At 40.4% G+C, this 24,140-nt stretch overlaps 1 protein-coding gene and 1 pseudogene across 2 annotated transcripts in view; one reads left to right on the plus strand and one right to left on the minus strand.

Annotated features, from left to right (window-relative positions):
- CMTM8 (CKLF like MARVEL transmembrane domain containing 8) overlaps positions 1 to 24,140 on the plus strand; it is a 106,254-nt gene that overhangs the window by 25,906 nt on the left and 56,208 nt on the right. The window lies entirely within an intron of this gene.
- LOC119510092 lies at positions 12,474 to 22,739 on the minus strand (annotated as a pseudogene).

Here is a 24,140-nt window from a genome sequence, read left to right on the forward strand (position 1 = left end):
AAAAAAAAAAAAGAAAGAAAGAAATCTGGCCTGAAAGAAGAGGAGGAAGCAGGTAAATTAGCCTGAGGGTTAAGGCAGGGTTTGTGAAGGAGAATGAGGCAGCCCCAGGCTTTCTGCGAACCAAGTGTGGAGGGAAGGGTGGGGGCATGGAGAGTTCCTTCTGCACACAGCTGTCGTACACCTTGTACCATTATTCCTATATTTTTTCCTCTTTAGTCATCGCTTTGTGTTCTTTTTTGAAAAATCCAAGTAATTGATATATAACATCATTATTAAAGTGTACATATTACTTTCGGTAAACATTCTCGATAGTTCAAGGCTTTTCTGTCACCAGCCTGTGATCCCAGCCCACAGAGGGCATCAGCTGTGTCTGTTCGTCTTTGTACTCCAGTACCTGGAAGATAGAAGGGGCTCAAATGTTTTATTGTTCTCCTTCCTGGAAAGCAAGAAGCCTGTCAATTATTTGGGTTGTTGTGTGGTTTTTTGTGTGTTTTTTGGATTTTTTTTGTTTTTTTTGTTTTTTTGTTTTTCCTGGTTCTATTTTGAGAGTTCTCTCAGGTAGGCAGTTTTATCAGGAATGTTGAGCCATGTCATGGGATTTGTTCCCAAGAAAACTTGGGAGAAATGCAGACACAGGATTCGTGTGGTGAGGAACGTTGAAGGCATCGAAGGGCAATTTGATGGAGGAGAATGTTGGAGGCTGCAGCTAATATAATCAAGGCATGCATCGCACAGTCCTCTGACCCTATCTGAGAATTCAACTCAGAATCCTTAGGGAGGGCAAATAACAGTCCCTATATATTATTCTTCCAGGGGGACATGCTGAAATAGTTTGGTTTGAGACAATGTGATGAAGCAGTTAAAAGCAGGAACTTTGTGTAGAATTATACACAAAGACATACCAAGAAAAGAAATGAGTATATGCAGAAGTGTGTGAAATCCATAGACTAGTTAAGTGCATTGTGCCAATATCAGGTTCCTGGTTTTGATAGAGAACTATAGTTATGTAAGATACCACTATTGGGGAAAGCTGGGTAATGGGTACAGAAGACCTCTCTGTGTGGTTTTTGCAACTTCTCATGAGTCTATAATTCAAAATGAGAAAGTTTTCAAAAAGAAAGAAAAAGCATTGGCAGCAGAGCTAGATTCACTCCCATCCTATCCTATGCTGAGTGATGGCTTTGTTCTCTTAGCACTTACCACAATCAGTAAGTACGTATTGACTTCTTCCCCTTCTCCCCCATGGGAGTATAAACTCCTGGAAGGCAAAAACCATTTATGGCATCACTGCTAAATCCCCAGCACCCAGCACAGTGCCTGGCACTTTTCTTTAATTTTACTCAAGTGTTTGAATAAAGGAATAATTGTGGGCACAGGTGACTTAAATTCTCTAAGGCAGTTGGTTGTATCCGTTTTACAACGAGGATAATGGACGTTGTGAGACTTTGGGAGAATTAAATGTATGTAATGTACCTAGAGTTCAGGGCATGGTAGAGAGCAAAGACTCAACTCCAGGGGTCTACAAATGTTTCCTGTAAAGGTTCAGATAGTAAATATTTTAGGCTTTTTGGGCCAAAGTCCACAATGTAACTCTGCCCTTGAAGCATGAAGGCTGCCGTAGGCAATACGTAAACGAATGAGTGTGGCTTTGTTCCAATGGAATTTTATTTATGAGCACTGAAATTTGAATTTCATATAATATCTGCATTAAGCAATGTTATTAAAATTTTTTTCAGCTATTTAAATATACAAAAGCCATTCTTCGCTTGCGAGCTATGCAAAAATAGGTAGTGGACTAGATTTGGGCCCTGGGCCACAGTTGGCTCACTACAGTAGGCACTGTTGTGGAGCTAGATGCTTAGATGGCCACGTTAACGTTCCCCCAGGAAAGGACATCTGTGTAATGGGTTCCTTCTCTGGGCTGGAGGAAGGGTGCCCTGTGGCCTAAGTAAACCCAACCTGGATTATCCTCGGGAAGCTTTGTAGGAACAGCTCCATTTCCGGTGTCAAGATAGAAGATTGAATCCTGTTATCTAAGAAATGCAGTTTTATTTCTCTCAGCTCTAGGTCTCTTTTGTAGAGTGTTCAGGAACAAAAATAAGGGAAACCAGACAGCTTAAGAGAAATCTTACGTGCTTTATTTAATAGCCATGAGTCATCTGGAATAGTGTCTGGAATGAACATATACTTTTCATTAGTAGAATGCACTAAAAGAGGTGGATTTGCCAGTCCAGTGGTCTCCAAGTGAGTGTGTCTGGTGGATAGGTCAGAAAGATTTGGGTTGAAACCCTGTGACCTTGGGCAGGTCACTTAACCTCTCTGAAACTCAGTTTCGTCTGCTTTAAAATTGAAATGGTGTTATACAGTGAAATCCTGCGTGTGGCTACATAGCATCTTTTTTGGGGGGTTAGGTAATATCTGTTAAATTCCTTTTTCTTTTTAAAGTAGCTAGATCAGCCTAGTACATTAAAAGGTTGCTTTGAGGACTAAAACAAAGCAATATATTAAGACACCTAGCACTTAACTACCATTTTCATTGGATGCCTTCTCTAAAATTTGAACCTGGATGAGGTAAGAGAGTTCCCCACTAGAATGGAGTAAGTCAGATTGTTTCCATTCTTTTATGCACACACACACACACACACACACACACACACATAGCCATTCAGTTCTCTCAACTTAGTTTTTCCTCAGTTTTTCATCTTTATCAGGATAAGCATGTGACAAAGTCATAAATTTAAGTTTTTCAAAATTTTACTTAAGTTTTGTTCCTAACCCAGGTTGGGAACCAGTGTAATAATGCCTTTACTCTTGTTATGAAACACTTCAGCTGTTAATACTACGAATATTGTTACTAGGTGAATTCTTTTCTCAATATTCAGATATATTTTAGCATATAGATTGATTACATGAAGTCCACTAGTAAAGTTTCACATTTTGCCTTTATGTGTGATAGGAATACAAGAATGTGCCAATTCAGAGTTAAGTTAAATTAGAACTTTAGATTTGGGGAAATAAAGCTTGTGCCAGTTTGGATATATTATGTCCCCCCCAAAAAGCCATGTTCTTTAATGCAATCTTGTGGGAGCAGATTTATTAGTCTTTTGATTAGGTTAGAAGCTTTCAATTGAGTGCTTCCATATGGAGATGTGACTTACCCAACTGTGGGTGATACTTTTGATTAGATTATTTCCAAGGAGGTGTGGCCCCGCCCATTCAGGGTGTGTCTTGATTAGTTCACTGGAGTATTTAAGAGAGAAGCTAAGAGCTGACACAGACAGATGCTTGCTGACGCTTGGAGATGCTTGGAGATGCAGACAGAAGGACGTCTGAAGATGCTAAGTTAATAGAAACCCAGAATTATTTTGGAAAATGCCATTTTGAAATGCAACCCAGGAGCAAAGGACCAGCAGACACCAGCCATGTGCCTTTCTAGCTGACAGAGGTGTTCCTGATGCCATCAGCCATTCTTCAGTGAAGGTATCCTCTTCTTGATGCCTTAATTTGGACACTTTTATGGCCACAGAACTGTAAATTTGCAACTTAATAAATCCCCTTTATAAAAGCCAATCCATTTCTGGTATTTTGCATAATGGCAGCATTAGCAAACAGGAACAAAGCTTTAGTAGAATGATTAGAGTATTTATAAATGCCTTTTGGGAGACTTTTAAAAGTTGATTACTTACAACTCTTTGTTGCTCAGATGTGGCCCTCTCTCTCTCTAACTGAGTCATCTCGACAGGTGAACTCGCTGCCCTCCACCCTACGTGGGACCCGACTCCCAGGGTTGTAAATCTCCCTGGCAACGCAGAATATGACTCCCGGGGATGAATGTGGACCCAGCATCGTGGGACTGAGAGTATCTTCTTGACCAGAAGGGGGATGCAAAATGAGACGAAATAGTTTCAGTGGCTGAGAGATTTCAAATGGAGTCGAGAGGTCACTCTGGTGGACATTCTTATTCACTATATAGATAACACATCTTAGGTTTTAATGTATTGGAATAGCTAGAAGTAAATACCTGAAACTACCAAACTCCAACCCAGCAGTCTGGACTCCTGAAGACAATTATATAATAATGTAGATTACAAGGGGTGACAGTGTGATTGTGAAGACCTTGTGGATCACACCCCCTTTATCTAGCATATGGATGAGTAGAAAAATGGGGATAAAAACTAAAGGACAAATGGGGTGGGATGGGGGGATGATTTGGGTGTTCTTTTTTCACTTTTATTTTTTATTCTTGTTCTGGTTCTTTCTGATGTAAGGAAAATGTTCAGAGATAGATTGTGGTGATGAACACGTAACTATGTTATCATACTGTGGACAGTGGATTGAATACCATGGATGATTGTATGGTGTGTGTGAATGTATCTCAATAAAACTGAATTTAATTAAAAAAAAAAGTTGATTACTTAGGTTGAGTATATGGTTCTAGAATAAAAAAAATTTTTTAAGTTCATTGAGCTAATTGTAAACATTTAAAACAGCAGCTAAATAGATGTCAATTTGTTGAAGAATGGATAATGACATATCTCCCATAAGAAATTGAAATTTGCGTTCAATAAACATTATAATAATACATTCTTTTAAAAAAGTTGATTTGATTAACAGAATCATAATAAATATTTTAGAAACTTATTCTTTGAATAAATAACAATCCAGGTAATATTATGTATTTCCTAAACCTTGTAGAAATGGCCAAATCAAGAAAAAGATGGCAGAAGAGATGTTGAGTCAGACTTTAGTTGCGAATGAAGGAGATATGAAAATTATCTACGGGCATTTGGTAGGATTAACCATTTGGGGAAAACCACTAGAGAATCTCAGATTTCGAAGAACATTCATTTGCCAGCTGTCCCTCATAGAGCAGTGTTCTATACTGAAGTATGTCAGTGAAGGGAATGCTCTGTCCATGCCTATTTGAAAATGTATTTATGAAATCCTAAATTAGACAGGTTTTATTGCAGATCATAAAACTAAGGTTCCAGAAGGTTAAGTTACTTGCCAGCTGTCAGGTAGCTAGATTTGGGATCTGAACTCAGATGACCCAACTCTATAACCCATGGCCTTTTACAGCTTCACTTTGTTTCTGTGTCTTCAGGACTGTGCAAAAACAGCACAACAAATAGGTGACAGGTTTTTGCACTCAAAAATCCTAAAATTTAGTGGGAACTGACTCTCATGGTTGACAGTAACTAGATGAAAATATAGTCAATTCTAAAGCATTCTTTTGAATTCCAATGGGTTATCTCATTTGAATGTCCTGTAACTGTGAATTAGCTGAGGCAGGTTCATTAGCTCATCTTAGTAGTGAGGAAACCAAGACCTACCTAAGATCACACCAGCAAGGACAAAGCCGGAGTCCTGATTCTTTGTCTCTTTTGTTTTCTTTTCTATCAGAAGTCACAAAGTCCAATGTATACAGGAGCCAGCAGGCAATGTAAATGAACAAAGGAGGCTGATCATAAGGCAACTGGGAGCAGTGGGTCTGTGGTGAACCAGAGATCGCAACTGCCATCTAATGGGGCACTCCGGCTTGGCTATAGCCGATTGAAGGGTCCCATGATGGTAGATCTGATTTTTCAGAGAAGAAATAAATCTGAGTTTTAATATAAAATCTCTTCAATAACCTTCTCTTAAATTCTCAAAACAACATATTGAGTGTGAGCGTGTGATTGTGAGGGCACTGTGGCTCACATTCCCTTTACCCAGTGTATGGACAGATGAGTGGAAAAATGGTGACAGGGAGTGGATGAATGGTGGGGGGAGGGTGTGTGTGGGATGTTTTGGGTGTTTTACTTTTATTTTTATTCTTATTTTTATTTTTTTGAAGTAATGGAAAATGTTCAAAAATTGATTGTAGTCTTGGGTGCACAACTATGTGATTGTGCTGTGAACAGTTGTACACTTTGGATAATTGTATGGTGTGTGAATATATTTCAATAAAATTGCATTAAAAAAAAGCCAAAACATGTTGACCCATATCATCTGCACTGAACAGAATTGGCCATCGGGCCTCAAGTTTGAGAATAAACTCTGCTATATACTGTATATTGACCTCTAAGACAAATTCTGGTGGCGTTTCCTCAAATGAGTGGGAAGTCAGGGAGCTTCAGAGAGTAATGGTGTCAGGGAAGGCTTCCTTTCTGGAGGAGGTGGGCTATGAAAGGGGTCTTTAAAGATGGGTAGTAGAAAAGAGGGGAGCAGTCCTTCCAAGCGAACAGGGGTGATAAGAGAGGAGGGAGAGAATGTACAAAATATTAGCTAAAGTAATAATGCCAGCAGAGGTAGCAATATGCTGTTAATGGTGTTTTGGCAGCAAGATAAGCCAGTCCAACTAAAATGGATGCATAGAAAATGTGGTACCATCCACCAAACACCTTCAGCCGACATCACACTGGTGATGAAAGTTTGGAAGCATTGTCTTCTAAGATCAAGAACACAAGGGTGCTCACCATCACCAAGTATACTCATCATAGAACTAGAGGCCCTAACCAGTGCTGTAAGACAAGAAAAAGAAACAAGAAGAATAAGGATTGGAAAGAAACCAAACTGTCATTATTCATTGTCAATATTATTGTCTCCCAAGAAAATCCACTATAATCTATAAATTTGTTTAGAATTACAGTTCTCAACAAGGTTACTAGGTAAGATCATAATATAAATGTCAGTTGCATTTTTGTACACAAGCAGCTTTCAAATATAATTTTAACTATGTACATAATTATATATAATATAAATTATATATATAATTTTAATTATATTTATGACCTTTATGGAGAAAAACTATGAAACTTCACTAGAAGGTAAACATATAAATAAATAGAAAGCTATACCATGTTAATGAATGGGATGCATCAGTATTCTAAAGACATCAATTCTCTCCCAAATTAATAAATTCAATATAATTGTGATAAATATAATTATAATCCATATAGAAAAAATCAATATAATTATAATCTATAACACAACAATTCTGTGTGGGTATGTTTAATGTTTGTATAAAATGCTATAAGCAAATTCCAGACATTCTGAATTTGCTCAGGGGCTGCTAGGTGATTTCTGGGCAGGTGTTTGTGTTAGTTTGCAGTCACCTTGGTGCTGAGTATGGTAATTTGCCATGGACTAATGACAAAAGACTGACTATATAAGTGTCTGGGTAGACTAAGTATAGGCCAAATAATGTCACAGCCCAGTAAGAACTTGTGGCAACTAGAATAAAATGGTTAAAGAATTGCATTGTCACACAGGATATGTTAGATGATGTGGGTGTGGTAAACCCAAAAGAAGCTACCCGGCTGCTGTGGGAACCATATTTGAGTTGTAAGCAGTGTCCAGTTTCATCAAAATAATTTAACTTGTTGATTTGAATTTCATTGGGTTTGTGGTTTTGTGCTCTATTTAATTTGCAGATTTGGTTTGGTTTTACTGGTTTGAAGGAACTGTAAATAAAAGATGTATGTTCAGTTTTCTGTTTGTTTATATTGGCATTGTATGACTTAGCCATCACTGGGGATTGCTTTTAAGAACAATTTTCCCTTTAAAGAGACCCATACTTTATTCAAGATTGAGAAATACTGCAGGCGGCCATTAGAAGTGTGAGTAGGTGTGGGCTCTGATGTCATTTTTATGTTCAAGGTCATTCCACCAGCAGTTCACAGGATAAATGTAACATGAGAGGTAGAGTTTGAGTAGAGATTAATATTTATTAAAGGTCAGTTGTTGCCCAGTCATTAGCCATTTCACTTAATCCCCTCAAAACAACCCTGTGAGTTAATTTTCCCTCATCTTAGAAGAGAACGCTTCTCAATTTTCATCACATGTGTGACATTAGCTGGAGGTATTTGCTGGATGGTCCCACATTTTCTATGCATCCATTTTACAGATGAGGAAGCTGAGGCTCAGAAAAGTTAGGTAACTTATCCAAAGCCACAGAGCTGGAAAGTGAAGCAGGTTGGATGTCAGTTTAGACTGCATTCTACCAAGCGATAAAACAGGTACGAGCTGGTAGCCATGCTGGGATAGTCACAGCTGGATACAGAGAAGGGAGTGAATCTGTAAATCTTATTTCTTGAATTGTCCCTTTCCCATCAGATGGCCTGAAGTGTGTGGCACCTGCCTGGTGTATAGGATGAGTTAAGCCAGCAGCCTGGGCTCTCTAAGGCCTGGGCCCCAAACCCTGCTCCTTAAACCCGATTTCTTTTGTGTGAATTTATTGTTAGAGGTGGGAAGGCTTTTGCTCTGTGTACAGCTTCTGCCTGTATTACTCTTGTTTTTTATTACCAGGTGATTGAACATGGATGTAAATTTTTTCTTAGACTTTGAAAAACAAGTTAAGATTATTTCTACTTACATCCTTCCAATATATCTATAGTTGTAATTCTCTCCTATCCAGATTAACTTGTGGTTTGGGTTTTAATAATCTAATCTGGAAAGAGAATATTTCATGTCTTTCCAGGTGATTAACTAGAAAACACAGAACATTCATGAGCCAAGGTTTGTGTGGGATGGAAATGCCTATCTCCCACGTTCGCTCCACTTCATTTTGGATTGTGAAACCCTCATTGTGTAGGGTAGTTTGAAAATGGACTTGCGTTTTCGATTTTGAAGAGACCTTGAGCTCATCTCATATAGATGCGTCATTTCACAGCTGAGAAAACTGGAGTCTGGAGACAGGGACTCATTGTGAGCTCCTAACAGAGTTGGGCCCAGAGCCTGGTTGGATCCTGTGTATATGTTGCTATTTTGTGTTTCTCTTTCCTTAATTAAACTTAATTTATGAATAGACATATACTAGGTTGTATACCTGCATGGTTCAAAAGTCAAATTATGGGAAAGCTGTACACAGAAATCTTGCTGCCCCCTGTTCTCCTTCCCCCTGCCATGACGCCCCACCTCCTATAGGTGACAACTTTAGGTTTCTTGTTTATCCTTCTGTTGTTTCTTGAGGCCCAGGTTTCTTTACCTTGGCTCTGTTGACATTTTGGGTTGGATAATTCTTTGTTGTGGGGCCTGACTTGTGCATTGTGGGATGTTTAGCGGCATTCCTGACCTCTGCTCATTGGATGCCAGTAGCATCCCCCACCCCAAATTATGACGATCAAAAATATCACTAGACAGTGGCAAATGTCCCCTGGGAGACAAAATTGCCGCCAGGTAAGAACCACCACTTTATGCAAACAGTAGCAAATGTAAACATGTATTTTTATTTTCTGCCCCTTTCTTACTAACATAGTAGCAAACTATATACAGAGTTCCTTTTCCTTTTTTTTTTATTGTCATGTGTGTAGATAGCCTAGAGTTCTCTGGATGTCATCCCCACATTGGCACCTGTGTAGGTTTCCATGTGAGGAGGCACCATGGTTGATTCAACCAGCCCGTCTTTGCGGGGCACTTGTTTCTAACCTGCTGCTATTAAACTGTGCCTCAGTGAGAACCTCATTCGTGGGTCATTCTTCCTTGTGCAGGTATATCTGTGGGATAGATCATGGGGCTGCTGGATCAAGGGTAAATACCTCTCATTTTGGTGGCTATTGCCAGATTCTCCTCCACGAAGCCCATGCCCTTGACACCCCCGCCAGCGATATCTGAGAAGCCTGTTTCCCCGTGGTCTCACCAAGTGTTAGGAAACTTGGATTCTTGCCAATCCTATAGGGGCTAAATGCCTCATGTTTCCTAACAGAATAACATACCCTTTATTAAAATATTCCTTTTCATCTTGAACAAGCAGTCAAGTGCAGCACAGCCTTGTCTGCCTGTCCCTGAGTGGCAGGTGCCGCCAGCTGGTCTGCTGCAGCCTTCCCCGCGCTCTGCCTTCCGCCCGCGGTGCTCCTCCCCTTGCCCCACATGCTGAAATCTCCCTGCCCTTGGAGGCTTTCAAATGCCATCTCCTCTGAGAAACCTTTCCCGATTCTGCTGCACACCCCCCTTGCTACTCACTTCTTCCTCCTTTGCATTTCCTCTTGCTTACTGCACACTGCTTTTTGTTGTTGCCAGTCGTGGAGTTGTCTCGTTGCCAGGAGCTAGGTGGGTGTTTGGAGTCTGACAGGTCTGGTTTTGAATTCCAGCTTTGCTTCTTACCATCTGCAGGTCCATGGTCAAATTCCTTAACCTCTCTGAGACTCAGTTTGTGAAATAGGGACAATATTTCCCTCATAGGATTATAAGAAAAAGAATAAAGGCAAGAACCGACATGAAGTGTGCAGCAGCTGATAGGCATTTAATAAATATCAGCCCCTTGTGGACAGATCACTCCATTTGTTTTCTGCAGCATCTCTCATGTTCCCTTGCACACACTAAATAAAGGTATCATTTCCATTCTTTAAAAATCAAAGCTGTTTCTATAAAGTTTATGGTGATTTATTCAGCAAGTATTTGAGCACCTACTCTGTTCCCAGCAATGATCTAAGAACTGAGGATTTAGCATGAAAAGTGACAAAATCCTTGTCCCTATAGAGCTTGCATGCAGTAGGGGTGGCACAATTCTAGGAGTGAACAATAGGGTAGTAAGTACAGATTTATGTATCTCATCTCTGAAATCCCTGTAGCACCATCTTTTTTGTTAATTGTTTTAAGCATTATTTATTTTTTCTTTATTACACTGTAAGTTTCTCAGGGGCAGGAATGATGACTACTTTTTGTGGAATCTCCTCAAAGCCTAGTGAGATGCAAGAAACCCAAATCCAAATCTACCATCCACTTCAGCCCCTCAGAAGTTTCTCACAGCCTTTGGTGTAAGGTCCAGCCTCCTTCCGTGGCCTGCAAGGCCCTGTGTGGTCTGGACCCTGCCTTTCTCTCTGGCCTCATCTCTTGCCTGTCAGTCTACCCACCCCAACACCCTACGCTCCAGCTGCACTGGACCTCCTGGTTCTAAAACGCCCTGAGCTATCTCGTCGCTGCTTCTTTGCACATGCTGTTCCATCTGCCTGGAATGTTTTCCTTGCTTACCTCACCTGGCTATTATCTGTACATGTTCTTGGTCCCTCTTAGGTATCATTTCCTTCAGGAGGCCATTCTTGATCTCCCCAACCCTGGTCTGAGTCATGGACCTCGCCTCTGAGCTTCAGTAACAATCAGTACTTCCTTCTCTTCAGACTTCTACCACGTTAAATTTAAATGGTGGTTTATTTATCTGAATCTCCCTAATAGTTAAGCCCCCCTAGGAGTAGGGACATTGCTCATTTCATCTAGTGATGTATCTGCAAGGAGTACCTGGCATGCTGGGTGATCAATAAGTTTTTTTTTTTTATTTCCAATTGCTTTTATTATTATTGCATATATAGTGTGTGGTACTTATTAGTACTATCCATTGATAATTCTGGTTTTCCTTGTGGATGCACGACTGCATTGTATTTCCAAAACTCTAGAAGTTAGGTGTAGCCATGTGAATTGCTTTAGTCAAGAAAATGTGATAGGAAATAATGAATGCTACCTTCATGTGGAAGCTTTGGGGGCTAATGCATGATTGGAAATGCTTGCCTTTCCCTCTGCCATGGTGGCTGCTTGGTCAACCTGGTTCCCTTAATGAGGACAACATTGGGCAGAGCCTCCAACCAGCCACCATATGATGGTCAGATCAATAAGTATTTGCTGGATAGATGGATGAATGGATTCACATATGGCAGATGGATAGTTGAAGCACAGAATGCTTCATGGGTGCATGTTCTGACTTGGCTTTATATTCATGCTAGCCCAAGTGGAAACTGTGTCCCTTGTAGGAACCTGGTTTTCCTTTGCTGCACCCTCTAGACAGGCAACAGGTTCTGCTGGCCCCATCACTGGCCTGATGACCCTGGAGATATCACTTACTCATATGAAGCATCCTTTAAATGACCCACTGGGGCTGCAGGGTTGCTTCACTCTGGGGGCTTTGTTGACATTGTATTCCAAGGGACTGGCATCTCTTAGAGTTAAATGTGCCTGTGCTGTTTCAGATGTTCTACCTGCTCTGAGGTTCCATGGGTGGGGCCCCTTGCCTTTCACACCCAGATCTTTCTCAGGAAGAGCAGTGCCTAATTCATCACGGAGAAAAGAAGTTTGTATGGGTGTGCCGTGCATGTGTGTGCACATGTGTGCAGTACACGTGTGCATGTGTGTGCGTGTGTTTTGTCGATGCTTGGCCTAGCCAGTACAGGGCAGCAGGGCCACCTGCCACAATGCCCACCTTTAATCGTTTTAATAATTATTCATGAGGATTCCTTTTCAACTCCCGTGTGTTTGCTCCCAAAAGATGGTAGTTTTTCTGGAAGATTGTGGTCTGGTCACTGAACAGATAGAGTAAGTCCCCTTTACTCCCACCATGTGTGTTAAAGTAAAAAGATGGAAAAGAGAAAATTGCCCTCTGGTTTTTTTGTTTGTTTGTTTGTTTTCCCCACACATTATCTTATTTATTCAGATAGCAGCCTGATCACACATGGTCCAAGAACACTCAAATAATAAACCAAATATAATCAGATGGTAAAGATTTGTCTTCAAACATCATATCCAATGATGCCACATTTGCCTATAATCTTGCTGATATAAAACCACATCCACACCTCAGTGGCCACCAAACCATTCAGCAGAGCTTCCTTAACTGTGAGCTGTTTGAAGCTACCAGTTTGAGCACTATTGACAATTTTTTTAGGCTCTGAATAGCTGTGGGGATCTCAGCAGGGGTTGGAGGAACCAGCTCAACTTTGGCGTAATGCCAAAATGTGGCTAGTCAAGGCTTCAAGTAAGTCACAGCAGCATTGACCAGCACTGCGGCCTTCCCCGTGAGGTTTCGGACAAACTGGGCCACGACTCTAGGATGGAAAGTCTGTTGGCCCCAACAGCCCACTGAATGTCACCTCCAGGAAGCCCTCTGGTTTTGGGTGTCATACCATTTCCTCACCTTGAATCCACATAAACTGTACTTAAACTTTTAACTGGGCCATTCTCTTCTATGAACCAACATTTGTGACTAAAATTCACCTTATTTATGTTTGGTGGATATGGAGTATGTGTAAATTAAAAAAAAACAAAACACCTTGTGGAATAAAATGGTTGCTTTACACTGAGAATGCTGTCTCTAGTAACAGTCCTATTTCTTGCTGGGGTGAGTGAACATTTCAGGTTGCTGTGTCTGTCTGAAATCCCAGTAGCTGGGCTTACTGAAACCCGAGAGTGTCATCATAGCATCTTGTGCAACACATTGATGGTGAAAGATAACAATTTATTCTATTGTTCACCAGCCTTATCTGGAGGAACATTTAATTATCAGCTGTAGGAAAAATAAAGTTAAGGAAAAAAAAACTGAAGGAGATTTGACAGTTTAAAATAAAGGCCTGTATGTGGGAAAATAAGGTTCTGTGTGGGAAGGATTTGAGGAAACGGTTTGGGTACTAATTTAAGAACTTGAAGTGTTTGTTTATGAGAAATCTCTGAATAAGAATAACAATTTAAAAAATCAAAGTTGATGGGAAACTCAAGGACAAAGGTAAAGAAGTGAGAATTGTGTTCTCCAGTAGGTTTCAAGGTCATTAGCAGTGTTCATTGCTCATAGAAGTCCAACAAAATCTGTACGTAATTCTGTAGCTAAAAGCTTTCTAGGAACATTTGAAGATGTAAAATATTTTTTTAAAATGCTATAAAATATGACTATTTTGGCTTTCTGAAATCTTGCCTTCTCTTCATCAGATTTCAGAATAAGAACTGTAGGTCTGTTTCCAGGGAGACGCTGGATAGGTATTATCCCTACACGCAACTTCTGCTTATTAAATTAAAACAAACCTGATTTCATAGTTCATTTGGTTTTTTCTCATCCAGCCCCACATCAAATTCTTAGTTTAAAACCCTCTTGGGTTCACACCTGTAGAGTCCTGATGAATTCATATAAAGAACTGTTCTTGTACCTAGAGCCTTATTGTCATGCACTGTGAGATGAGAGGATGCTAAGACGTCATTTAACTATTTCTCCCTTCTACCTCTCATTTTAGGAGAAGAAGAATTTAAAAGTGAGAATTGGTTTGGATCAATGAAACATTGGCTTTGGTTACTCTAATCCATAGACATGCTAGAAAGTACTTTGGTTTAACCATAGGAATGCCAGAATTCTAGCTCAGCTATCCCAACACCAGAGTTAGGCTTTCTTTCTATAAGGGCAGTTGACTTAAGGGGGAAACATAATGAACTGGTAGAAAATCACTTTTAAGGAAAAAAAATCTAAAACTTAGAAATAAGGCAAAAAACATTTCTGACTGTCTTTCCAATGTCCTACTAGAACATTGACAGACAAGTCCACCAAAAGTCATCTGTTATTCTAGGGCAGAAGTTGGCAATTTTTTTTTTCTATAAAGTGCTAAATGGTAAACATTTTAGGCTTTATAGGCAATATGATCTCTGTGATAACTGCTTAACTCTGCCTTTGTAGTGTGACAGCAGGCGTAAGATAATATGTAAATGAATGTGTGTGACTATGTGCCAATAAAACTTTGTTTTTGGATACTGAAATTTGAATTTTATGTAATTTTCGTGTGTCATATGAAATATTCTTTTGGTTTAGTTCAACCATTTAGAAATGTAAAAACCATCCTTCACTCGTGATCCCTTCGAAACAGGTGGTGGAGATTAATAAATTGGAAATGACTTTTGCCCAGTAAAGATGCAGATGCTTTCTCTCAGGCAGAGAAGGACCATGGAGGATACTGTTTTATGCCCTGTAGGACGTTTAACCAGTTTTGTATCTCAGTTTGCAGTCTTATTCCGGCATTATTTTTTCTACAGTTTCCATTTCCCCCCTGTATTTTTTTGTACCCTCCTTTGAATCACCTTTGTCATCCAGCTGGTTCCTGCATCAGTAAATTAAATAAATCTTTGACACGTGCTCACTCTCTATTGATGAGAGACAAGTGTTTAACTTTCTGAAAATTATACTTGGACAGCCAAGTATATTAAAAATATGAGACTTTTAAAATAGCATAAATTTATGTCTGGTTTTTAAAACCAAGAACAGGGAAATTCAATAAGCATTTAACAGAATGATAAGAGATTTACACCTTGTCATTCCATCCTGCTGGCTGAGCCAGGAAATGGTCAAGGGAGAGTGAAGTGAGTGAAGAGGGGCTCTTGGCTGTGTCTGCTGAGCCTCAGTTGAGGTGCGTGCAGTTTTTTGCTACTTCAGTGGGGAAACTGCACTGAGGGGTCCTGAAATCTCAGAATGTTTTCCAAGGATGATTTTGGTTTCCATCCAGAAGTTCTTATCATTGGTGGTATTTTGAAAGAAAGAGAGAGAAAAATTATTTTTTTCGGAAGGCATTCATGTGGAGAAGGCACATGTTGTCACAGAGAACACTGGACTGGGCATGCAGGGGTTCCCAGTTTTGAATCTGTGACCAACTAGCCAGGTAACTTTGGGCAAATCACAGTACTTTTGTTTTTGCAAATGGTAAAGTGAAAAGCTCAGACTCTACAGTCATGAATTGTCTTTCTGGGGCTGAAAATTTTATAAGGAAAGTAGATTCAAATTCCTTTTTGTGGAAATAAGAGTGTTCACTGATTCCTGATTATTTTTTTCTAAATAAGATGAGCATGGTCTGTGTTCAGAAGCTAATATTTCCCCCAGATTTTCATGCCTGTCTTATTTAAAAGCTAAAATACCACTTTTGTATTAATCCTTATTTGGAACAAATAGCTGTGATAGAAAAATATAAAGTGGAATTGTGTGCCTTTGTTTTCCATTCAGTTTGTGGTGCCAGGTGCATTTCACGGGAGCTTTCTGTTCCCTATACCTTAGGGTCACTTCCCTGTTCAAAGCTGAGAGTACAGATTTCGTTGACTAAAGGAACATGGGATGAACCGAGGCTTCTAAAAGGTGGTTGGGAGAAACCAAGATGGCGGCTAGGTGAGACAGGGCTAAGGAACACCTCCATGGAAAACACTAGATAAGGACCAGAGAGTGACCCAGAATACCGGTTACAGCGATGTGCAGCTGGACGAGATCTGCTAGTTCCCAGGGGCCGTATACTTGGTGAAACTGAGAGTCTGCGTTCTGAAATGAGTGAGTAAGCTGGCTGGAAGTCCCGCAGCCGTGCAGGGATCCGGGCAAGCCAGGGTTTGGCATCTGGAGACCAACAGGCTCTTTTAATAAAAAAAAAAAAAAGATAAAAGGGGAAAAGCCAGGAGCAGCTGCAGGTGCGATCATGGGAAACACGCAGTAAAACACAGCAAGAGGGGGCTGGGCTGGCCTCTTGGTGTCTGGCCTGGAAGATAGCCCGCTGCAGATATCCCTGGGGCCGGGGAAACGGAGCGGAGAGCCAGAAGCCGAAAGAATCCCCGTGGCTAGCAGCTCGCTCACGGGAGGGCTGGATAAACTCCTGCCTGGGGCCGTGCCCACAGCCCAGAGCCCCGCCAGTTGTCCCGGAGCTGGGAAGGAGGAACTGTGCGAGGATAGGGGTGTGGAGACGCCCCGTTCAGCCATTTTTGCATAAGGCTGAAAGCGAGACGGCTCGGCCCGGCGGCCTGGGGCTTCCCTTGAGGGACAGCGCGCGCTGATGACGTAGCACAGCATTACCTCAGCAGAGGTCCTGGAGGATCGCGGCTGGGCGGGGGGGACCTGCTCGGAGATCCCAGAGACACTACGCCAAGGCCGGTGGTTTGTGGGACATCTAGAGAGAGGGGCTGGGGCTGAAATGAAATGAAGGCTTGGACTCTTGCGGTGGCCTTGAATCTCTGGGAACCAGGGGGTTTTGAATATTGAGGCTTTTCTTGCTCCCTGACCACCCGTACAAGTGCCCCGCATTCAGGGCGGACAGCTCCAGCAACACACCCAGGCTGTGTTCTCCGGCTGGACCCCACAAGAATCGTTTCCCCATATAATGCGGGGACAAGGTGGAGAACTGACTTGAGAGGTATAGGTGACTCACAGACACCATCTGCTGGTTAGTTAGAGAAAGTGTATGTCACCAAACAGTGTTTCTGAAAAATTAGATAGGTTTTTTTTTTTTTTTTACAAATTAAAAGAACCCTGTTGAGCAGAGCAAATGCCAAGAGGCCAAAAACAACAGAAAATCTCAATGCATATGATAAAACCAGACAATACAGAGAATCCAACTCCAAACACACAAATCACGTTATCAGAAAAAACGAAGTTCCTCGCAGAATTAATCAAAGAAACACAATCAAGGAACGAAAGCATGGCAAAGGATTTAAAGGACATCAAGAAGACCATGGCCCAGGATATAAGCTACATAAAGAAGACCCTAGAAGAGCATAAAGAAGACATTGCAAGGCTAAAAAAAAAAATAGAAGTTCTTATGAAAATAAAAGAAACTGTTGGCCAAATTAAAAAGACTCTGGATATTCACAATACAAGACTAGAGGAAGCTGAACAACACCTCAGTGTCCTAGAAGTCCACAGAACAGAAAATGAAAGAACAAAAGCAAGAATGGAGGAAAAAATAAAAAAAATCAAAATGGATCTCAGGGAAACAATAGATAAAATAAAACGTCCAAACTTAAGACTCATTGATGTCCCAGAAGGGGAAAAGAAGGGTAAAGGTCTAGAAAGAGTATTCAAAGAAATTGTTGGGGAAAACTTCCCCAACCTTCTACACAATATAAATACACAAAGCATAAATGCCCAGCGAACTCCAAATAGAATAAATCCAAACAAACCCACTCCAAGACATATTCTGATCAGACTCTCAAATACTGAAGAGAAGGAGCAAGTTCTGAAAGCAGCAAGAGAAAAGCAATTCACCACATACAAAGGAAACAACATAAGACTAAGTTGTGACTACTCAGTGGCCACTATGGAGGTGAGGAGGCAGTGGCATGACATATTTAAAATTCTGAGAGAAAAAAATTTCCAACCAAGAACACTTTATCCAGCAAAACTCTCCTTCAAATTCGAGGGAGAGCTTAAATTTTTCACAAACAAATCCTGAGAGACTTTGCCAATAAAAGACCTGCCCTACTTCAGATTCTAAAGGGAACCCTACCAACAGAGAAACAACAGAAAGAAGAAAGAGATATAGAGAATTTTAACAGAAATATATAGTACCTTACATCCCAAAGCACCAGGACACTCATTTTTCTCTAGTGATCATGGATCTTTCTCCAGAAGGGACCATAAACTGGGACATAAAACAAGCCTCAAGATATTAAAAAAAAAAAAAAATGAATATACTCAAAGCACATTCTCCAACCACAATGGAATACAAATAGAAGTCAATAATTTTTGAACTGTAACTCCATTATTTACTTCCTACATGATATAAATTACACAAACCCTAATGACAAATCAGTGGTTTTGAACTCAATGTAAAATACGTGATTTTAGACAACTATATAAAGGTAGGGGAATGGAGAAGTATAGGAATATAGTTTATGTGTCCTATTGAAGTGGAGGTGGTATCAAAGAAAAACAAGATTGTTATGGATATAAGAGGTTAATTTTAACCCCCACAGCAAACACAAAGAAACTATCAGAGAATGTAACCATAGAGATGAATTGTAGAGTTCGGGTTAAGAGAAATGGGGGACAGTGCAATGGGGAGTTAAGAAATGAGGGTGGAGTTGCTGTTTGAGGTGAAGGGAAATTTCTAGTAATGGACGGTGGGAAAGAGCATTACAACATTCTAAAGGTGATTAATCCCACTAATGGAAGGCTAGGGAGGGGGTAGAATGGGAAGATTTAGGCTGTATATATGTTCCCACAACTGAAAAAAAAAAAAAAAAGACTGCCAAGGATGAACTTGGATGGAATTAGAGGAGAGAGGACAGGTGGCTCAAAGGGACACAGTTGAGACATAAGGTAAAGGAAATATAGAATGTAAGCTTTGTATCATTGTTGAATCTGTTGTACTTCTTAGCTGCGCTTAATGGGATTGCATAAAAGAATGTTCTTGTTCATGGGAAGTGTATACGTGAATTATAGTGTATGTTCAAGGGTGTGTGCAGCTAGCTCTCATATGTTCAGAAGACAGAGCAATAGATGATGGATGATAGATAGGGAGGGAGGGAAAGAAACAGTGATGTGACAGCATGTTAAGGTTGGTGGATTGAGCTATCAGGGGAGGGGGGTCAGGGTATGATGGAATTCTGTGTATGGGATTAGTATTGTTTTTACAACTGTTCCTATAACTTTGAATTTATTTCAAAATAAAAAAAAAATTTTTTTTAAAAATGGTGTTTGGCACTGAACTGAGGCCTCAGAAAGGTGGCTGGCAACCCGACAAGCCAGAACAATAGAAGAGATGGAAATGGAAGATAAGGAATCAGAGGCCCTTTTGAATTTGAAAGTACACTTGCTTGAAATTCTCTGGGTAGTTCAGGCCCAGACAAGAGATTACAGCAAATATCATAAGGCTTGGTCCTTCACCTTTTGGGGCAGGTCAGTGATCTGTCAAGGACCTGAGGAAAGCTAAGGTCCCTCTCATAGATGTGTGCATATACACACCAGGTTTTGTCTGTAACTTCAGGAATTTTTGAGACCCCTGACATTAATAGATTGACTTGCTAACGTTGAACAAAAGAAAGAGGAATGTTTGGTGTAGAATCTTGTTGTCTTTGAAGAGGAATTTGGTGGTCTTGAGTTTAAACACCCAAATGGACCAATTTAGCTACATTAAACTAATATTCTCTAACTCCCAACCAATTGTGCAGTTTTCCACCTACTGCAGCAAACTATTCTTGATCACCATTAAATTATCTCTTAAATGAATATCTGAGTTGTACAATTTGGATCAAGGATACAATATAAATGCTGCTTGTGATTAAGTAAATTTTTCTAAAGAAACATCTTTGTCTTCTGCGCTTTTCATAGTCACCATTTTGAGCCGCATCCGCTTGCAGGGAAGTGGAGGCTTTTCCTGGAAAGATTTCTCCATATTCCCTTGAGAGCAGTTACCTCAACAAGTTACAAAGCTCACTTTAATGCTGTGTTGGGAATTCATCAAGTATATGCATAAATCTTTAAGCACATTATCATATCGGTGGGGAATTTCTGGGATTTTTGAGAACTCTGATGTATCAAAACTTCTGACTTCAGCTCATTCTTAATGTGGTGACATCATGATGAATTGGATTCAGGGCGTTGGGTTATTTGCTTTTTTGTTTCTTAATCTTGTGCTTCCAAACACTTAAAATAACTCAGCCTCCTTATCTTCATATTTGAGGCAGAAACTATTACTTGGCTCTTCAGATATTTTTTGTCCTGTGTGATGTATTTCTGAAGCATTCTGACTTGATTACATATTGATGTTAACAGATATATACCTAGCTTTCTTTTCCAACTTTAATTTTGAAAAATTTCATATCTATAAGAAAATTGAAAGGATACAGTATTTATATACTCCACCTAAATTTACCAGTCAACATTTTTGCCACATTTGCTTTATCTCTCCATGTTTATGTGTATTATTGTTGTTTATTTGTTGCTCAACCATTTGAAACTAAGTTGCAGGCATGGCGTTTAACTCCCTAAATACTATTTTTCTCCTAAGAACAAAGATATTCCCTTGCATAACTGCACATACCTTCATCACACTCAAGGAATTGAGCGAGTCAATAATATGTATAATAAAGTTCATATTCACATTTCCCAAGTTGTCCCAATAATGTCCTTGATAGCTGCAATCAGAGCCATGCCTCTTAAGTTACCTTTAATCTAGAAAGGTCCCCAGCTCTTTCTGTCTTATGACATTGACATTTTTGAAAAGTCCAGGCCAGTGGTCTTCTAGAAATTTCCAACAGCCTGATTTGTCTGTTTGTTCGTGGTGAGATTCAGCTTAAACAGTTTAGGCAAGAATACAACCTAGGTTGTGCCCGTTTCTGATCGCATCTCATGGGGAGGCACATGATAATGGGTTGTTCCAATTTGATGTTGCTACATTTGGTGACTTGGTTACATAGGTATCTGCCAAATCTTGTAGAAAGATCTTTTTCCCTTGTAATAAGTCTGCGGGGTGATGTTTTGAGACCATGTGATATACTTTTCCTCAACAGCCTTTCACCCATTGATGTTAGCATCCACTGATGTTCCCCCCTTTATTTTGATTTGTTGTTGGGGTGGTATAGGGGGCTAGCAAAGGGATAAAGAACAGGTATACAACCAATTATTTCTATAATTACAGGAAATGAATGCTGTGAGTGCCCTGTGTTTTACAGATTATTATGCTCAATCTATCTGAACAAAAGAAACTTGTTTTCCCTTTGTCTCTCCTCAGAGAGACCTCCAAAGCAAGTATCTGTCTGCGGTCCACAGCCTATGATGATTATAAAGGTCTGGATGAGATCATTAAAGTGCTGGGTGTCTGCCCTGGGAGCACACACAAGACAAATGAGGCAGAATTCTTTTAGCTTGGTTACGGGTTGGTTTTTCTTGTGTTAGTTAATAGTACAGAGCAGGGCCATTAGCGTCAGCAGCACCAGCTAGATAAACAGTCTCTGCAGTGTGGAGAGAGAAATCAGCAGCACATACATTGACTTAAGGAAGCAGATTTAAGCTTTGTAAATGAAAGGTTTGACTAAAACTGATGAGGAGAAATATTTCTGTATGGATGTGGGAACTCAAGTGAATTTTGTATTTAATCTTTCCCTGGAGGGGAGTAAACTAAAGCAGTTAGTGTTGGGTTAGTGGATGAGAACCTGTCACTAAGAAGGAAAAATGTTGGCAATCTAAATCCTCTTCGAGAAGTATTCTAGAGAGAGAATAATTAAATAATCTCAAACATGATTTGTTTCAAACATTTTTAATATTTCTACAAAGCATCTTGGAATTTTAGCATTGTTCTCTATGTCAGTGGTTCTCAACCAAGGCCAATTTTGCCCCCGAGAGACATTTGGCAGTATCTAGAGACATTTTTGAATGTCACAACTGGGAAGGTGCTACTAGCATCTGGTTGGTAGAAACCAGTGATGCTGCTAAACGTTGTACAATGCACAGGACAGTCCCCAAAGCAAAAAATTACCTGGTCAAAATGTCGTTGGTGACAAGGTTAAGAAAACCTGCTTAATGGGATGGTAGGTTTCTTTTATTGACAAATGTTTGCAGTATACTAGTCACTGGATATTCCAAAAAAAAATTACGGCTTTGACCCTGCCCTCAAAGCCTCACCATCTCATGAGGAAGATGGACAGACAATCACAAAACTATGATAAAGTACTTCTTAATGTTTGAAGGAAGATGGTGCAGCAAGCTAAATAGAGCTTCATTGGTAAGCTCTTACAGGGTAAGTAGACCTACCAGGTGCAGAAGGCTTAGAAATCACACTCCTCGGTTCATAGAGCATTTTCATAGATCCATGCAAGGCCTCTCTCTCTGTTTATTGATTCCCAGTTTATCACTCCTTCCCCTCCACACCATTGGCAACCGTTTTCATGGGTTAAATGTAAATCTTTGATTTTGCATTTTTTAAAAAAGTAAAATGTGTATTGTTGACTTGTGTGGCTATTTTAACACAATTCCATTTGCATAAATGATCTCATTTAGTTTCTTGTCCAGTTAGCTCTGTGCTATGGGTGTGTCTATTCCATTGCTTCTGATTGCTGCTTGGTACTCCCTAGGGTGTATATCAGTAGTTATGCTCCATAATAAATCATCCCAAATTTATGGCTTAAATAACTGTCACTCATTTTTCATGAGTCAGTGGGTTGGTTGAGTGACTTGGCTGATTTGTGCCTGGCTCTGCTGATCTCAGCTGGTGTTACTTATTCATCCGTGGTCTGCTGGGGGCTGGATGATCTCTGGAAGGGTCTTGGCACGTTGTCGTCATCGTCCATCAGGCTAGCCCAAGCTTGTTGATGTCATGGCAGGGCAGAAGTCCAAGAGTGGGGAAAGGCTCAAGGGCTACACTTGGAAAAAGCTCACAGTCATTTCCTGTTCTAGTTTGCTAATGCTGCCAGAATGCAAAACACCAAAAATGGATTGGCTTTTATAAAGAGGGTTTACTTGGTTACACAGCTACAGTCTTAAGACCATAAAGTGTCCAAGGTAATGCATCAACAATCGGGTACCTTCACTGGAGGATGGCCAATGGCGTCCAGAAAACCTCTGTTAGCTGGGAAGGCACGTGGCTGGCATCTGCTCCAAAGTTCTGGTTCCAAAATGGCTTTGTCCCAGGATGTTCTTCTCTAGGCTGCAATTCCTCAAAAATGTCTCTCTCAGTTGCACTTGGGGTATTTGTCCTCTCTTAGCTTCTCTGGAGCAAGAGTCTGCTTTCAACAGCCGTCTTCAAACTGTCTCTCATCTGCAGGTACTCTCTCAGCTTCTGTGGATTCTTCAAAGTGTCCCTCTTGGCTGTAGCAAGCTTGATCCTTCTGTCTGAGCTTATATAGTGCTCCAGTAATTTAATTCAGACCCAGCCTGAATGGGTGGGGCAACACCTCCATGGAAATTAGCCAACCAAAGGTCTTGTCCTCATTTGACTGAATCACATCTCCATGGAAACACCCAAAGGATTCCAAAATCTAATCAACACTGTGTCTGCCCACACAAGAGTGCATCAAAGATAATGGCATTTATGGGGACAAAATACATCAAACTGGCACATCCTCTATGTTCTATTGGCCAAAACCAGTCATAAGTCCAACCCAGATTCACAGTGTGGGGAAATAGACTCTATCTCTTGATGGGAGGTGCTGAAAAGTCACATTGCAAAGGGTGTGGATATAGGTAACTTAATTGGTGCAATCAGTGTACAGAGTATACATCCGTTGCTTTCTACCCAGGCACTCTCTTGGTATTGGATGCCCAAGTTGCTTCCAACTCTGGGTGTTGTGATAAGCATCTTTGTTCATGTCACCTTATGGACCAGTAGGAGAATTTGGGGGGATATATTCCCAGGAATAACATTGCCGAGGCATAGGGTATGTCTATCGTTGTTTGCATATATGCATTCTCCAAAATGCCTGCTATCTTCACTCACAGCACCAGAGGTCCTTATATTCCCGTGTTGCAACTCTTAGTATTGTCCAGGGTTTTAATATTGGCCACTTTAATTAGTGTAAAGTGATATCTTATTATCATGTTTTATTTGCATTTCTCTGATTGCAAACGAGTTGGGGTATCTCTTTATATGATTCTTAGTCTTTTGGGTTCCTGGGCAAAGAGGCTGAAGAGGCAAGCAGCATGTGGCAGGTGGTTATATCCCCCTGGAAGGGCTGCAAGAACAGCA

This window comes from Choloepus didactylus, chromosome 1 (genome assembly GCF_015220235.1).
Source record: "Choloepus didactylus isolate mChoDid1 chromosome 1, mChoDid1.pri, whole genome shotgun sequence".
Lineage (NCBI taxonomy): Eukaryota > Metazoa > Chordata > Mammalia > Pilosa > Megalonychidae > Choloepus > Choloepus didactylus.